Source organism: Eurosta solidaginis, chromosome 3 (assembly GCF_040869045.1).
Source record: "Eurosta solidaginis isolate ZX-2024a chromosome 3, ASM4086904v1, whole genome shotgun sequence".
NCBI lineage: Eukaryota > Metazoa > Arthropoda > Insecta > Diptera > Tephritidae > Eurosta > Eurosta solidaginis.
The window spans coordinates 212,891,745-212,910,512 of record NC_090321.1 but is presented as its reverse complement, the minus strand read 5'-3'; the positions used below and the strand labels follow the sequence as shown (position 1 = coordinate 212,910,512).

The 18,768-nt window shown below is 34.7% G+C and overlaps 1 protein-coding gene across 2 annotated transcripts in view; it reads right to left on the bottom strand.

Moving 5' to 3' along the window:
* Egfr (epidermal growth factor receptor) overlaps positions 1 to 18,768 on the bottom strand; it is a 416,007-nt gene that overhangs the window by 254,764 nt on the left and 142,475 nt on the right. The window lies entirely within an intron of this gene.

Genomic DNA, 18,768 nt, shown 5'->3' with positions numbered 1-18,768 from the left:
AGTTTAACTGTTATTTTACAAAACTGATATTGAAATGTGAATGCAACGATTTTTGTGGATGGAGCTGAACATACTGAGCTCAGGACCAAGAAAGCTTAAGTTTGCCACATAGTGATATTTGGGTTGTTTTGCAATTTGTCGATAGATGATTTTGCAAATTCATTGACGATATCTAAAATGTGTGTAATGTAAATAGTGATCTGAGTAGCTTATACGAAGGCTACTTGAACCTCTCTTAAGAACGCAAGTGATGCATAGGTTGTGCTTAGCTCTAATCAATAATTTTTATGTTTGTTTGTTTAATGGTGTGTTCAACTTATACTTATTATTTAAGAAATCGTGAGCTTAACACCGGCTTATAACAATTGAATATTCAATTATTATGTTTTTCTAAGAGAAACGGAAAAGAAAGAAAGAAAAATTTACTGGCATATTGCGATGGTACAATTTCGAAAACCACTTCGAACACCACCACGTTCGAATCTCATTAATAACATTGCGAAATTGCCTGGTGATGACTACGAGGCGGTTTTCGAAATGGTACCATCGCAATATGCCAGTAAATGTTTCTTTCTTTCTTTTCAGTTTCTCTTAGCAAAATATAATAATTGAATATTCAATTATTATAAGCCGGTGTTAAGCTCATGAATTCTTAAATAATAACTAATCAATAATTAAATAAATTTGGGCATTAGCTCAAAAGAAGAGGTAAGACCGTCGCGACGTTAAAAGTAGTGATATTTACTAGGCCATTATACATTTCAACATAAGAACATACTGAATACTATAACTCATGCCACTTTATCTTTAGGCTTGTTCACCCCATGCACACAATTTACGCTACCTACAAATTTCAGGTTTTATGCTTGAAGATGTGTGATCAAATAAGTTGCACATATGTAAGGCGCACATTTATTTGGTGGGTATATTGATAAGTGGATATATATTTTCATATGTAAATATGTTGCAAGCATGATCATCGCGGTTATCCTGCAGTGTACACTCTAATCCGTTTAATCTACTCACACATATCGACGGATATATGAAATGTGTGTATAATGCATTGGGATGGAAAAAATTTTAAAAATAATTTTTTTAATCAAGCTGTAGACCATTTATTCATAAAGGCCTACGAATTTAATTTTTTTAAGTATTTCAGAACCTTAATTGCTTTTTGAAAAGTTGAATTTCAACTACACGAAATCTCAGTCACGAGATGTTAAACTCTTCAAAATTAAATTCGGGAATGCATTGAAAATTAAATTAATACTTTTTAAGAAAGATGCGCTGTAAGAAAATAACAGCGTTAATGATTAGGATTTGATTGGATACGAGTTCTAAAAAAAATTTTAATTTATTTCCAAAAAATCGACCAACCCTAATATAATATTTTTGTTTTGAACACCGCTTGCTTTCTTTATTTGTATTATACGTAGTTAGATACTTCTCACTTTGTTTTTCTTTTGTATGTCAAGCATTTATTTAACAAATTCCATCACTCTTCAGGAATTTCTCACGCGACTCCGTTTACCTAAACTTCCTCCATTTTGAGGGGCGCAACAACGTTTTGCTACTGTTAGAAGACCTGGTTACATTCACAACGGCGGCTACAAAGCGAAATCTGTCAAATTACATATTCTTACGAAAATCAATCACGAGCGCCGCGACAGAGAATGGCGTCCCTTTTATTTTGTCAATAAAAACTTAAATGAAAGTAGGTATTATCCTTTTGGACCTTTTTTAACATTATTAATAATTGTCGTCAAGCTTTGCATTTTTGTGTTTGTAGCCGCCGTGTTAAATGTAATCAGGCCTAAAGAGATATGATTTAAATTAATTTTTATTTAATAATAAATTTTGTTTCCTATTGTTCTTCTGCACTTCTATTTTGTTGTAGGTGAAATCTTCTGATAAGTGCCGCTGAAAATTTTTAAATTTTGATAAATGCGATTCATCGAGACATAAATATTTATCTTTCCGGCAGAATTTTTAAGAAAATTTAAAAATAAATAAAAAAAAATTAAGAAAATTTGATAGCAGATTAAGCGCTTTATACTCTTCATAAACACGAAATGGTATACCAAGCTTGATCCGCTGCCTGAAAACAGTTAATACTAAAAAGAGTTGAAATGTCATGTTCAGGCGAATTAGTCATAGATTTTAAAGATATCTCAGTGAAGTTCGATTGTAATTTCCTCTACTATTGAGCAATAGTCGAAGTCGTTGTGATTGAACCAATGTAGCAAAATCCCACCTAAAAATGTTTTTTTTGAAATAGTCACGAAAATTAGTCATATGTATGTCATGAAAATAAAAGACGAAACTAGCAATGTTCTTTTATATATATATACATCTGCACTTGCGACTAAAACAAAAAGCCATTGACATTTAAAAATAGTAGTAGTTTATGGCGAGATAGTGGAGACACAAACCTTTCTGGTACTAACTTTTTGTGCAAGAATTTCATAAGTGAGTGGACTTAGCAGTCCATATACAGTTTAAGTGCATATGTATATACATGTAAAAAAACGCAGCTATTGCGTTTGTATTTCAATGATGGCCAGAGTTTCTAACCGGTCTTGATGATATTTTCATGATGTGTTTTAATAACTGTGGGCGATAAAAAGGGGATTTATATTAACAATGAAAAAAGGCGAAATTACAAGCATACCCTTAAAAGTGGGGGATTTATCAGTTTTCCCATTCAGACTGGGACACACTTATTCATACAATAAAACAGAGACTCATCGTTTTTTCTTATAAGAAGAGAACATACCCAATCATTCACCTGAAAATGGACATGACACCATGACGTTCAGTAAAGGGGGAATTGTGTGGGGAATCAGCAACTATGGAACTAAGACCTTTATCCATTCTTAACGGTTTGACGCACTTCGATAGAATATTTAAGGGAATGGAATTGTACCGTATATTCTTGGACCACTGTGCGACTATTTCGGAACAGCTTGGCGAAAATTTTGGGATGACTAGGAAAATATGTATTTTAAGGCTAATTCCGATACATTTTGAAATTATTTCAAGACTATTACCAATTTGGAACAGTTTCAGGACCATTTCGGTACCATTTTAGGTATCACTTTGCGACACCTTCAATATAATTTCCAGACTACTTGAAAACAATTTGGGCAGAGTTGAAGGATCACTTCGCGACTATTTTTGAAATTATTTCGAGACTAATTCGGGAAAGATTTGGAATAATTTCAGGATCACATCGTGATTATTTTAGGTAACATTTCGGGAAAACTTCTGAATCATTCCGAGATTATTTCAAAACCATTTAATGGTGATTCGAGATTAATTTCATAATAATTCGAGACTATTTCGGGACTAATTTCAGGATCATAATTATATCGAGACTGGTTTGGGATAGTTTTGAATTAATTTAGAGACACTTCGAAATTGTTTTAAGAATCATTTCGGGAACTGGATTGTTTCTTGGGCGCCACCAAACATTATTATATATTATATCAAACAATCTGTATAAAGTTTAGAAAAATTTGGTGGTGCAACGCCCTCTCCTATGAAGTTGATAAACTCGCTTTATTTCAGCAAGAACACACATTAAAATGAAAAATAATGAGACAATTCATGGAGAGTGTTGGAAGTTTTAGTGAGGGCCAGAGTGAAGAAGAGAGAGGAACATAAAATGGAAGGGGAATAGGTAGATGAATTTTGGTGAAAATTGGTAGGGAGTTGAAATGAAAAGATAAGATAAATAGGTAGAGGTACAGAATGAAGATATATAAAGTAGAGGTGATGAGAAAGTCAAGGGAAGGACATACACTTTTATTATTATAGCCAAGCCAATTTGTGAGCCCACAACGATGTAGTAACGGGTTTTGGGAAATCATAAAAATCATTTAGTGTAGTCTTTAAACAGATTTTCTTTGGAATAGCTGATTCGTCCGGTAAAACGATTTACGCTCTCTGACCAACTTACTGTTCTAAAATGCAAACTGATTAATAGCTTGGTTACATGCCTGAATGATTCAAAGTACTCGGCCCAAGACAGTCCCGTCTCACATATTATGCTTTAAAATAGCTCAAAATATAAAAATTTTAATGAAATTTCCCATTAACGAAATCTTTTAATGCTAAACATGAATTATTTGAAAAAAAAATTTATATTTATAAGTTATTGTGATAATAAAAGCACAAACAACATTTAATGAACTTTGAACTAAAGAGATTTGCAGCTAGAAGCTAATGACAAAACATTAAAAAAAAAACGATCTAATAAATAAAAATAAATGTAAGGCGCGATAACCTCCGAAGAGATCTAAGGCCGAGGTTCTCTTCCAATTTGCGTCGTGCTCCTCTTGATTTTCCCTACAAATTGGCCGGACGGGACCTACATGTTTTATGCCGACTCCGAACGGCATCTGCAATGCAGATGAGTTTTCACTGAGAGCTTTTCATGACAGAAATACACTCGGAGCGCTTGCCACTCACTGCCGAGGGGCGACACCGCTTAGAAAAACCTTATTTCTAAAATTTTGATATTGCTTTGCCCGGGAGATGAACCCAAGGCATACGGTGTGATAGGCGGAGCACGCTACCATCACACCACGGTGGCCGCCAAAACGATCTAATATATATGTATAATTGATGAATATACGTATATTTATTATACGCGTATTATGAAGCATGCCAACCAAGTGGAAAAACATTTTTTTTTTTGTCATATTTTTACAAACACGTACTATTTTAAGAAAAAAAGCATACCTTATAAACATGTTTATCTAGAAAACATTATTTGTCTGACTGACGCAAAGGTCTACAAATTATCACTTCAAAATATTTTGATGAGCTTTTTTTTTGTATGAACATAAAGCGCCATAGGTTATCAGTGGCCAACAATGCCAGAAATGTTACCCATGCACTGATAACATTTCTTAGGTATATACATATGTACATACCTATTTGCATCATTAGGGTAAAATTAAAAAAAAATATTTTTTACTGGCGCTGTCAAGAAATAAATAGTGTTGCAATGCTAATGTAAAAGTTACTTGAACTGTTGAAGTAGCACTTATGTTTCGAAAATCATTATAAACAAGTAAAGGTGTCTAGGTTCGGGTGTAACCGAACATTATATACTCAGCGTAAGCTTCAATTGTACATTTCATTTCAGATAAATTACTTTTCTACATAACACGTGGCACCGCCCGTTTAGAAGAAAAATATTTCCCCATTTCCTCTTACAAGTAAAACTTGATAAGTGAAATATTATTGATTCAAAACTATTTTTTGCTAAGTTATAGCTTATTATTCTAGCCTTTTAAATTTGTTTTATATCTAAGTTGCCGTGGTCTTTAACCGATCCCGTGCATTTTTACTAGAAATATTTTCTGCTATAAGGAAAATATGTGTACACAATTTCATTAAGATATGTTAATTTTTCTCCGAGTTATGGCTCTCGAAACATAGAAAATTGCCTAGTCATAAAAGGGACGGTGCCACGCCCATTTTTTAAAATTTGAAGTTTTTCGTATTTATTGCTATAAATCCACTTGGGAAATGAAATACCATTGATATAAAGCTCTTTTTTGCAAAGATATAGCTTATTTTATTCGTCCACGACCCTTTTAAAAACCTTTTATATAAAATTGGGCGTGGTCTTTAACCAATTTCGTTAAGTTTTCTTCAAATCATTCTTTATAGTAAAGGCAACCTCTCTGCCGAGTTTTGTTACGATAGGTTTAACGATTTTTGATTTATTATTAATAATATTTGTAAAATTGATTTTATTACAAGTGGGCGGTGCCACGCCCATTTCAAAAAATTTTTCCAAATTTTTATCAAGAATCTCAATATGAGTCCACATGTCATAATTTCAACATTCTAGGTGTATTATTTACTAAATTATCAGGTTTTTTGTGTTTTCCAAAATTTTATACATATAAAAAGTGGGCGGTTTTATCGTCCGATTGCGCTCAATTTCAACACCAATCTATTCTGGGTCCAGATAAGCTAGTGTACCAAATTTGGTGAAGATATCTCAATATTTACTCAAGTTATCGTGATAACGGAAGGACGGACCTGGCTCAATCAAATTTTTTTTTGGATACTGATAATTTTGATATATGGAAGTCTATATCTATCTCGATTCCTTTACACTTGTACAACCAACCGTTATCCAATCAAAGTTAATATACTCTGTATGCAAAGCACGCTGAGTATAAAAATGCATGGATAGGCAGCTACAACCGAAAGCAGAAAATTAGCAGTGGACGTTTTCATCAAATTTCGTCATTTCAGGTCTTGTTTTTTGGGATTTTAAGAAAAAACTTCTATGAATTTTGTAGCTGCAACTATGCAAACCAATCCCAAATACGTTTTCGAAAGCACTGAAAAGTTTGTCTAAATTTTGTAAAAATTTCGAAATTTTTATTCGAAGTTCTCTGAATTTTTGTGTTTGTAGTTTTGCAACCAAATCCAAATAGGTATCTTAAAATTCGCATTGGTTTTGAATTTTTCCCGAAGAGTGTTTTAGATTTTGCTCCATATAAATAGCAATTTTTTATAAGGAATAAAATCTAAAACAAGGACAAAAATATTAAAAATCAATGCGAAAATTTGGAGTTATGCAAATTGACCTAATTAATTTATAACATTTTTCCGAATTTTTCGAAGACGTTTTTGAGATTGGTTTGCATAGTTTCTGTTTAAACATTCAGCGAAGTTTTTTCATGGAATGTCAAAAATAAGAAAAATAAAAACAAAAAATGTAATTGACGAAATTTAAAAAAATTGTGACTGCTATATTTCTATTCGCTGCTTTATATACAGCGGTGGGCATTTATATTTTCTAAATTTTTAAAGTGTTCAAATATTTTATTTAATATTATTTCTGGTGGCTACCTGTGCGAACCTGCTAGGTGCGGCATGATTCCATTTTACGTCTACTATATTTGAAGTTATAAAAGAACCCCTCACACCCAAAGAACTCAACATATGTAAAACGCGCCTAGACAAACTTTGTAGGGTAATCTTATTACAACAACCACCGCTGTACATTTGTAACTAAAAATAAAAAAAATAATAATTTAGACTAATTAGGACATTCTGTACAAGTAGATTAACATTATATTTATATTTTAGTTAAGCACATGCATTAGCTGTGATTTGAAATATATTTATTTGTTTTGTCTAATGAGATAGCTGGCGATAGATGATTGTTGGCCACGGGTTAACGGTCAATCGCTTAACGTGCGTTATTCGAGTTGACTGTTAGGTGTAAACACGTAAACACGATCAACGTAAATAAATATGGAGATAACATTAACATTAGCGGTAGGGTTGCGCCTTAACTCGTTTAATCGAGCAGGCTGATTAATCAATTATTTAATTCATTGATTAATACAAAGTTTTGATTATTTAAAGAGGTATGTACACGCAAAGATTACTTTATTATTTTCATTAAATATTTGATTAATCAAAACGAACTTTATTCAACTAATTAGTATTTTGGCTAATCAAAAAAAAAAAAATACTAACTAAATAAGGCATCAATCACTTTGTTTAAAAATGTTATTGACCAAAGCAAAGCACACAAAACTATCATTACAATTATTTACCTTTTTCTTAATCAAAAAAAAAAAAGATTAGTCGAGTAAACTTTTAATAAATAAAACAAGATTTAATCGACTAGTTGAATACATCACGAAATTACTAATCAACCTTCTGATAAATCAGTTTATAGCAGTTTTTTGTTTTCTTTTGAATTCGTCCAGGCTTTTGTATACTTGCCAAAATAGGAAGCCCGGCTACTTAGTATTCGTATTTATAAACGTAATTTTTTATACCCAGCTGTACTTGCACGCAGGGTATTATAACTTTGACTGGATAACGGTTGGTTGTACAGGTGTAAAGGAATCCAGATAGGTATAGAGTTCCATATATCAAAATCATCAGTATCGAAAAAAAATTGTATTAAGCCGTGTCCGTCCATCGGTCTGTCCGTTAACGCGATAACTTGAGCAAGTAATGAGATATCTTCTCCGAACTCGGTGTACAGGTTTATCTGAACCCAGAATAGATTGGTGTCGAAAACTAGCGAAATCAGACAATAACCACACCTACTTTTTCGATATCGAAAATGGCAAAAATGAGATGGTATAAAACGAATACCGCTAAGCTAATCAAATTTGGTAGATGGATGTGTGGCACCACCCACATTTAGAAGAAGAATATTTGGAAGTGTAACAAGCCACAAATCAAAAGCCGCTAAAGATGTTATATTGAAATTTCCTTGTCAAATTATTTAGATTGAGTGAAGGTAATCAAAATCGGGTAAAGACCACGACCACTTTTCCTAAAGGGTTAACTTTAAGAAAGTTTGCAATAACGCTATGGTATTTAAATACATTTGACTGATATTCTACCTCAGTAGTGGTATGGCTGAGCTAACAACAAAACTTAAACAAATTTTGACCCGCTCATTTTTTGTTACTCTTTCCAAAATAATTTTTAAGCCATAATAGAACCATACATATATTATTGCGAAGCCTTATAACACTGTTAACCACATTAAGCAAACAACAACAACGTTTCAAGTGCACAGCTGGGTATGTAATATTTGGTTTCAGCCGATCTTACACTCTCTTACTTCTTTTTTTTTTTTTTTTTTGTTGGATTATTTTAGAAAGAGAACTATCCCGAAAATTGTATGAAGTCTATCGCGAAAATTGTACACTGACTATCAAATGCTGTTCAAGCTGATACTTTTCAGTCGCGAGCCGGTCCACTGGTCAGTCCAACACTCACTTGATATTGAATGCAAACTGAATAGACACCGTTTATGAAAGTCAGTATCTATTGATACAAATTTCTGGTTCAGAAGTAAACCTAATGTACTAGGTTTTATAGTTCGGAACTATAGGAAAGGTAATGCAGCGGGGACAATTTCCTCCGCCTATGACATCGCCATATTAAACTTGATAGTAGAAGCCTGAAATTTCCCCTACAGTGCAACCATTGGCCATTGTTGACAAACGGGCGCAGTTTGCGCTTTCTTAAGATTTCGTGATGCGGTTTTTATAGAAGCAACAAACGCATCGCCTTAATATCTATAACCCGGTAACTAGCGCCATGCTAGAGATGTTCATTTAGGTCACAAAACCATCTGTGGATTTGTGAATTTGTACTCTGGTGAATATAAAGTTAATGGAAAAGTTTCTTGGCTGCCTTTATGGGTGAGGTTAATGGCATGCTATGGCTGCCACCGTGCTGTGATGGTAGCGTGCTCCGCCTACCACACCGTATGCCCTGGGTTCACACTCCGGGCAAAGTAACATCAAAATTTTAGAAATAAGGTTTTTCAATTAGAAGAAAATTTTTCTAAGCGGGGTCGCCCCTCGGCAGTGTTTGGCAAGCGCTCCGGGTGTATTTCTGCCATGAAAAGCTCTCAGTGAAAACTCATCTGCCTTGCAGATGCCGTTCGGAGTCGGCATAAAATATGTAGGTCCCGTCCGGCCAATTTGTAGGGAAAAGCAAGAGGAGCACGACGCAAATTGGAAGAGAAGCTCGGCCTTAAATCTCTTCAGAGGTTATCGCGCCTTACATTTATTTTTTTTATTTAATGGAATGCTATTAGTGGTTCTATGCTCCCATTGGTTTGAAATTTAATATTTACTAGGGTAACAGTAACTAAAACTCCAGGCTCAAGAGCTGTGTGGTTCGTGATGGTCTAGAAATCCGTGACTTCACTCATGATTGCTTATAACTATTTTGGAAACAACAGCCGTAGACAATTTGCAGTTGTCAAGGCTACTTACTGCCTGCGTTTAATCTGATGGACATTGCTAATTATGAGCTGATACCATCCTAACAATATAATGAGATAAAATCTTTTTCCAGCTACATTTCAATTCTCGAAGGTTCCTGTCTACTCTAAATTACACTAACGGACAAACTTTTTGGATGAGTGGAAAGTTATATCGGTAATTTCAGTTTTTAAATCTACAAGTGATGCATCGAGCTATCGACCAATTTCTATAATAACTAATACTGCCAATTTGTTCGTAAAGATCATTAGCTCAAAGCTATCATTTGCTATCAAACCATACATATCGCTGTCTCAACATGGTTTTATACAAGGTCCATCTACAGTTACTAATCTAGCTGTTTTTTTCCAATTACTGCATATCAGCGTTTGCAGATGGTCTGCAAGTCGATTCCATCTATAGGGATCTATCTAAAGCATATGATAGAGTATCGCATACCTTATTAATTCACAAGCTACAGTTATTTGAGTTTCACTCATCATTTTTAGCCTGGGTGAAATCATACCTAACAAACAGAGTTAACTTTGTGGTGTAAAATCATTCTCATATAGAGAAACCTCTGGGGTTCCTCAATTAGGTATTCTTGGTCGTCTATTTTTTGTCATTTTCATCAATGATTTTTAAAAGTGCTTTACAGAGTGCGGACATCTGCTTTATGCCGATGACTTAAAGATATTCAAAAAGATAAAAACTCTCTCTGATTTTGAAACATTAGAGATTGAAGTAAAAAATTTTCAAGAATGTTGCTTTCGTAATAAACTATCTATTAATATTGATAAATGTTGTTCGGTTACCTTCTGTAAAATTTGGTCACCACTTCAGACTTCATATTCTATTTCTTATACTGTCCTTAGATCCATTAACAAAATCAAATACCTTGGTGTTGTATTTGACTCAAATTTTACATTTACTGAAGATTTGAATTATGTCATACTTAGGGCGTATTCCTCGTTAGGGTTTATTCGACGCAATAACTCTGAATTTAAGGATCCATACACTAAAAATTACTTTATAATACATTTGTAAGATCTAAATTGGAATATGCTTCCATAATGTGGAATCCGTTTTATGAAGTACATAATAATAGAATTGAAAGGGTTCAAAAAAAGTTTTTAAAATTCGCCTTGTCCGCTATTAGGTTTGATTTACCTATTATATCTTATGTTTCTCGTTGCAAATTGATTAGTTTGCATACTATTGCCAGTAGAAGGATGATTTCCGGTTTCGTAATTCTTCATGATGTCTTAAGTAGAGCTATAGACTGTCCATATTTATTACATTGCGTAAGACTTAATGTTCCAAAACGATGTCTGCGTCATAATGACTTATTTGCAGTTGACCTTTGCAAAACAAAGTATGCTCAGAATGAAACTATTATCAGAATATTAACTTGCTATATAGAGAAATAAATTTTGATGTATTTGATAATCGTAATTAATTAAAACAAATACTATGCATGTACTATTCATAAAATTTTTAATTATTAATTCTTAGTTGTTGTTTGTAGTTTGTAAACCATTGACTTAAATAAATAAATAAATTAAATAAATAAAAAACAGGTAAGGACGGGACTGTCTTCGGCTGTGCCGAAGACTTCATAAATTTCAAGAATGGGGCTGAACAATAATCTTATCCCATTCGTAATCTCCAAATAATAGGATGTATAAGATAAGAATTATGTAGTGAACAGATATACATACCTGAACGATTTTAAGATAAATATAAAAAAATGTCAAAAAACCCCCTTATCTAAACGATCGGTTGTATGGGATATATATTATGTATAGCTCCGATCGAAATGATTTTCACAGGAAATCTTCTTTGATATATTAGAATATATATCACCAAGTTTAACGTTTTTATATTGGAAATTAAGGGAGAAATTGCAATATTTCTATCTGAACGATCGGTTGTATGGGATATATACTATATATAGCTCCGATCAAAGTGATTTTTTTAGAAAATCTTCTATGATATATTAAAATATATATCACCGAGTTTCACGTTTATACTTTCTAAATTAAGGGCCAAAAACCTTTCTATCTTAACGATCGGTTGCATGGGATATAACTATATATAGCTCCGATTAAAGTGATTTTTTGAGGATACCATCTATGATATATTAGAATATATATCACCGAGTTTCACGTTTATGCTTTCTAAATTGCGGCAGGAATGACCAAAATCGTCTTATCTGACCGATCGTTATAGTGGTCCGATCCTACCGGATATGACAAATGTCATATATAATACAAAAATACATCGTTGTGCCAAATTTCTTTGAGATATCTCAAAATTTGAGGGACTAGTTTGCGTTCAAACAGACAGACGGACGGACAGACGGACGGATAGACGGACGGACAGACGGAAATGGCTATATCAACTCAGTTCGTCGCCCTGATCAATTCGGTATACTCAATGGTGAGTCTATCATCTATATTTCTCAACTTTACAAACACAGGACCAAAGTTAATATACCATTTCATGTTCATGAATGGTATAATAAACATCTGCGCTTTGTACACCTCAGCATTCTTTTACATGCATAAGGTGCCGTCGAGGCCTTCTTCATTCTCTCTACCACGTTGAGCTTCCCCGACAACTTACTGTCTAGGATTATTCTTAGATATTTTGTACAAGGTTTCTCTTGTATGTTCACCCCTCCCAACTTAGGCCTGGTCCAATTTGGGACCTTGTACCTCTTAGTAAACAAAACCATATCCGTCTTCTCTGCGTTGGCTATCAACCCGACGTTAGTTGCCCAGGTATGAATATCCCGAAACTCCCTGCCCATCAAAGAGCTGATCGTTCGAAGGCACTTTCCACGTATGACAATTGCAACGTCATCTGTGTAAGCCGTAAATTTTACGGATCCCTCATCACACCACCTGAGTAGTTGGTTGATGACCAGAGTCCACAGCAAATGTGATAGCATACCACCTTGCTGCGTGCCCCTGTCCGCTGATTTCGTGGCCTCACACAATCCCCATTTTGAGGTAATCTTACTGCAATTTCACATGCAGCCGATCCATCTGGTTAAGGCTGGATGTACTTTAATGTAGTTAAGACCATGCATGATCGCCCATGTAGAAACATTGTTGAAAGGCCCGGTAATGTCTAAGAAGACTCTTAGAGCAAACTTCCTATCCAGTGCAGTTTAAAATGCATGCTTTGTTGCTGAAAGCAGCTTTTCATCCACGTTGGACTTTATGTACAGTGTATATTGTACACATCTCAAAGGTTTTGTGCAGAAATGACGTTAAGATAATGGGTCTGTAGTCTTTGGGATACATGTGGCCGATCTTCCCCGCCTTTGGTAGGAAAGCTACTCGAGCAGTTCTCCAAGAGTGTGGTACATGATTCAGTCTTATGCACCCATCGAATATTATTTTAAGCCATTCCACGACCGCTCTACTTGAAATTTCTAGCATCGCCGGGAATATGCCATCTGGGCCCGGCGGTTTAAACATAGAGAACGTCTTCACGGCCCATTCTATCTTGATCGTGTTTTTCTTTCACTCTGTTTAATCACAGTCATGAATGAAAATCGCTGCGACTGTAAGTAACAGTCACAAATCGCTTTGCACCCAAAAATTTTCGGGATCATCCAACCATAATCTACAATAGATTTAACAAATAAGCTTTCGTAGAGTCACGCACATCTACTCCTTTTGGAAAGTGATTTAAGTGAGGTTTTTTCTTTTGATGCATCTTATCAGCATGATCAGGGAAAAGGAAAATAACAAGCCAAGAATCTTGCACAGGCAATTCGATTTTCAACTCGCTTAAATGAAAGAGCTTGGCGTTCTTTGGTAGCCGCAGTAATTGCAATTACAGCAAAAAAAAACAAAAATAGCAACAAAGAAAAGAAGTGTTACTTAGTTTCAAATAGAAAATCAATAAAATAATTCATATCGCTTCAATATCAGCCAAGCAACAGCCTGCTGCTTTGTCTTTCAACTGTTCGATTAATGATCGCAGCAATCTGCAAACTTTTCGCTCCAAATGTTGTAAGCGCCAAAGGGACTTCGAACACGCCGATTAAATGTATTTCAAATGACATTAATGGTCAGACAATTCATTAGCATTGTGGTGCTCACTTGAGCTACAAAAACAATGAAAGAACGTTTTTTTCCACCGCGGCGCACCGCCCAACTTCGACGCATAAACTTAAAGTGATGCCATATGTAGTCAATACAAGTGATCTACAGGGTGGGTATGGAACGCAGCCACCCATTACGTTAATTGAAAAAGATTCTTGAGCGCAGTCGACTTGGTTGCTTTGCAATGAGTTCAATCAACTTTTGCTGGGCGAGGCGTTGCAATGACGTAAATGAGTCGCAATCACAAATAGAAGAAACGTCTTACATAGTAAATACCAATTGTTGGTCTCCGCAAAAAGGGTGCGCGCATGCGTTGATAGATTTTCTATGCGCATAGTTTTTGTTGTATGATGTATCTTAATTACCACTCTTTCAAAATGAAATGAGACAAAGAAGTTTTTGTGATCCCAATGGCTAATGTTTCAAAGAATTTCCTATCATATATGTTGTTGCTTTAATCTATGAATTGCAAGAAACTTGTTGATAAACTTCTGATGTGAGTTGCAAAAAATTTGTTATTATAATTAAGACGTTGCAAGAAAAGAGGATAAGAATTAAGCATTCATAGATATAGTAATCTTAGTTCTTACCTATTTGCTGTAGAGGGCCATACTTTAGTACTTTCTACAAAGTCTACAAAGTATATATGTATGTAGATAGCTCCCATACAACTTCTTGGGATGATAGTAGAGACCAAGCTGCTCAAGGACTTAGATGATGGGTTAATAGCCAATGATAATGACCTGGAAGTCCTACTGAGTTTGAAATTTCTGCATACACTTGACGTTGAATATGGGCACCGAGGTGCTGTGACTATGTGGTCTGCAGCTCTTTAGAGATGTCTTTATCAACTTGCATAGTTCTTGTATCGGGTGAGTTTTTTCGAGTTTATATGACTGGAGTTTCGTCAATGGCTGAGGTAGAGCACAGTCAATCGGGGCAGGTAAAACTGCCACAAACCCCCACTGAATAATAACACAGTATTTGAGTATTTAGATCAACACACACAGAAGCGTTGGTGTATTGGGAGGGTGAAAATTTTACATACAATGAGAAGAGAAGGCAACACCGATATGGCTTGGCTTGTGAGGGTGCAACGGAAGGAGTAGGGTGGGCGATGCCGGAGATAAATTCTATGGCGTAATGATCGGTGGTCGGCAACAATTGGACAGAAGATTTTGAGTAGGCAACCAACAGCTGTTTAGCAGCAGCTCTGTGGCAGTAGAATAGAGGGATATTGGTCGCAGTAGAGGTTGTGGGCATAGAAGCAGCTCAGCGGCGCTATGCTAGCGGGGAAAACGATCGAGTAGTGTGTAACCAATAAGTAAACAAGGCGACGGAGCGCGTACCAGTAGTGAGGCCCAGAGATGGTAGAGTCGGTATTAACGTTTACCGTCGTCATGGTTGTTTCTTTCAGCTGGTAGTCGCCTATGACGAGATTAAAGACACTTACCTTGGGAGCATTTCCGATGGACACAAGTACACTCCAACGCTACTTGGTCGGTGATCCAATATGGGCGCAGTTGTAGCAGCAAGACAACGCATGCTGATCTGTGAGCTTTAGGGGAAGGTGCACCCTACAAGCGCCTGACCTGTGCTATGATGTGCTGGTGTGTTGTAGTAGGGTTCTAGGTGCAAAGGTGGAAAGGTATGAAGTTACAGTTGCCGTCATACTATTGGCGCGGTACCTTGCAGTTGGTTTCAATGCCTCGGCGGTATTATTGAAATTCACTAAATTGACTTAACCATTTTAATTGCAATGTTAACTGCGCAGCTTTTGGCGGTGACAAGGCACAAATACTTTGTTTGTATTCGACTTTCTGTTAGAAATATCCAAGGTATTTGCAACTTTGTCATAGCCCCACAGCGATTCCAACATCGTCATCTTCAAATAGATCCACTATCTAGTTAAAGTCAAATCTTGAAATGAAAGCTATTTGAAACAAGAAAGGGGCAGCATTACCACTTTGAATTTCAGTTTAAATTCTTACTAATAACAAAGGCTTTAAGCAATCTGAAACTCAAGTTTCAAAGGTCTACGAAACAAGTTTATTGGTTAAGTGTTGATCCATATCAAAAGTATCCCACTAGCAATTCCATGCAAATAAACTCGATAGCTCCGAAGTCCAAACGTATTACTTAATTTATTGAACCAACTTCTCATACGAATTATTGAATTAAATCAAATGGACAAATTGCTCACTTCCATGGCTATGAGTTTCCTGCAAAATAACAAAAAAGTACGTTTTAAATAATTACTCCCTGGTATATGAGTCAATACTTTTTGTTTAAACTTGCAATCTACTCATTTGCGTTTGCACAAAAAAAGCCAAAAGAAAAGTCATGCTGCAGCCAACTCAATCTTAACACCAATTACGGATGTGACCACTTTGGCAGCTATGGATGTCAGTGATTGCCACAACAAACTGTTATGTTGCTGTTGAAATTCGTGTTGGTGCTATCGCCACTGCTGCTACCACAGCATTCATTACCTTTTTCGCTGTTGGTGTTACCAGTTTATATTCCCACGTATATGGTCGGTTGGCAGCTTGTCATCTTGCCACATATAGTCACTCAGCCTATGCGGCAGCTCCTGTTGTCATGTCCTGATGTCAGCACGCTGCCACTTATTTATGTGGCATGTTGGTTATTGTTTTCGAATAGCTGCTGTAACCTTACCTGGCACGGATATATTTTCACCAAGAGTAGCATCGTCATTGTGGGCCAATATTCATTTTTTTTGGTTCGTGCATGCAGTTCAAGAAATATGAGTTTACATATTTGGTAATGCGCGCATGCGTATTGAAACGCCGCCAACACAATCAATTGCGATCGATCGCTCTGGTAGACGATCGATCTGCAGGAGCGTTTTGCGTCGCCAGTTGTGGGTTGACATTTTGTGAAAACCGCCGAATGTCGATAACCGTTGTACGTTGATGAGCAGTAAACGAGTATCAACTGAAAGCATGTACAATAGACTGTACCACAAAATAAATGATAATAGCATTTTAGCAATTTCCTTACAGAAGAAGAACCAGAAAAAAATGCAGAGCCTTAGTTAGGGTGGCGAGAAATTTGCTTTTGTTTATCTTATTTTTTAATTCCTTCAAATTCGAGTCCGAACTGCAAACTTGTTTTTTTGATAGGCTAATACTAATAGCATATCGTCTTCCTATTTTCGTAAAACTATTTAAGTATATTTCTGCTTAGATGCGTAATTGTCAAATCAAACAGTACTTACAGTCACTCTCAACTTAAATGGTACACTCGATAATAGCTTTCAAATTTTTATTATGTTTTTTCGATTTTTAAAGATATTGTACATATTTGAAAAAAGTTTAAACTCGATGCGGCCACCGTGGTGTGATGGTAGCGTGCTCCGCCTACCACACCGTATGCCCTGGTTTCACACCCCGGGCAAAGCAACATCAAAATTTTAGAAATAAGGTTTTTTAATTAGAAGAACATTTTTCTAAGCGGGGTCGCCCCTCGGCAGTGTTTGGCAAGCGCTCCGGGTGTATTTCTGTCATAAAAAGCTCTCAGTGAAAACTCATCTGCCTTGCAGATGCCATTCGGTGTCGGCATAAAACATGTAGGTCCCGTCCGGCCAATTTGTAGGGAAAAATCAGGAGGGGCACGACGCAAATTGGAAGAGAAGCTCGTCCTTAGATCTCTTCGGAGGTTATCGCGCCTTACATTTATTTTTTTTTTTTTTAACTCGAAAAGCTTACAAGTATTGGTTTAAAAATGTTCACACTTAAAAAGATTTGCTATTGGTTTCGCTTTGAACTTGTTTTAGCTTTGCAAAGGAAATTAATGATTTTTGATACAAAATTTGCATTTGAAAAAAATTAAGAACCGGAAATAAAAAAAACTGATAAAATGTTTGGTAAGAAAATAAATACATTTTTTTATAATTGTTTTTATATGCTTAGTACAAAAATATTTTTTCGAAAAAACTTACAAAATTTAGGAAGAGGAAAACATTTTTATTTGCTCTAAATTAAAAAAAAAAAAACACCAACAAAAATAAAAACTGAAAAAATGTTTTCTGAGAAAAAAATTACAAGCATGGAGTAAACTTTAAAAGAAGTTTTCCAAAAAATTTTGTTTGTTAGCACTTTTAAAACAACCAAAAACTGTGTTTTTATTCAAATTGTATTTTAAATTATAAAATTTTTGGAAATTTGTTTAAAGTTTTGAAGAACAAAAAATATTTAAAGAAATTTCTACTTATATGATTTTAGTATTGAAAAAAAATTTTGCATATTTTAATAAATGTAAATTTTTTTTTTTTTTTTTGCATTTAAGTGGTATTAGTAAGTTAAAACAAATAATATAATTGATGAAAATAATTTCAGAGAGAGAATGAAATAAAAATTTATTTTTTCCAAGAAATCCATTTTTTAAACCATTAAGAAAATAAAAAAAAAAATGTTCCTCTAAACAAAACTAAAAAAAATTCAGAATAAAACTCGAAACACTGACGAAAGTTACGAAGAAAATTTATTAGAATACAAAAAGATTTTAAAATGTTTGAAAGTTTTAACAAAGTTTTGGAATTTGAGCTACAAATGGTTGTATATTAGTATATTACATATTTTAAAATACACTGAAAGACAAAAATCGAAACAAAACAAAAATTTTAATAGCTTATCATTATATGTTAAATTTAGTATCAATTTTAGTCAATTAGTGAATAATAATTTTTATTCATTAAAAAAAGGAGAAAAAAGTTTAAAAAGAAAAAATAATTTTTTTTTTTTTAATATTTACTTCAAATAAAAATAGACTTAAAAAATGTTGGTTAAATAAATTTTCATAAGGAAACTCTAGCCATGGAAGTAAATTTTAGT